The sequence below is a fragment of the Corvus brachyrhynchos genome, unplaced genomic scaffold (assembly GCF_000691975.1).
Source record: "Corvus brachyrhynchos isolate BGI_N302 unplaced genomic scaffold, ASM69197v1 scaffold30, whole genome shotgun sequence".
NCBI lineage: Eukaryota > Metazoa > Chordata > Aves > Passeriformes > Corvidae > Corvus > Corvus brachyrhynchos.
Genome location: NW_008235742.1, coordinates 423,743 through 424,402, shown reverse-complemented (window position 1 = coordinate 424,402; position 660 = coordinate 423,743).

The window sequence follows — 660 nt, the reverse complement described above, 5'->3', positions numbered from 1 at the left end:
ACACGCGTGGGAGCAGAGCACGCGTGGGAGCCCGAGGGGGCGGTGGAAAGGTGGGGGGGCGCGCAGGGGGCTTAACCCCTTCGCTGCTGGGAACCCCCTCAGCGACAATCCCGGGGGGCTGCAGAGGGGAAGGGGGGACCTGGGAGGGACCCTCCCTAAATGGGGCTTCAGAGGGGCTGGGGAAGGAGCACCCCAGTGCCCCACTCAGGGGCACTGGGCAGCACTGGGGGGTGCGATGGGGAAACTGAGGCACTGACCAGCGCTGGCAGAACTGGGGGGCTGCACCTCTATAGCCCATCGCGACTGGGGGGCTCCAACCCCGTGTCCTCAGCGCGATGTGGGGGGCTCTGCAGCCCCCTATCCCTGGAAAAATGAGGGGGCTCCAACGCTGGCACGAGGAAGGGCTGTGTCCCTGTGTTCCCGGCAGGATGGGGCGTTGTGTCCCCACACCTGGCAGGATAGGGGTGGCCGTGTCCCCAGCACGACGAGGAGGAGTCCCATCCCTGAATCCCCAAGAGGGTGGGCAGGGGGGCGTCCTCGCGGCTCCCCCCGGGCTGTGCCTGGTCCTGGTGCCATCGGTGCCCTCACCAGCCCCGTGTGCCCGTCGGCTCCGCGGCACGCGGTGGCAGATGTCACTCCCCACGCTGGCATGGCCAGGCT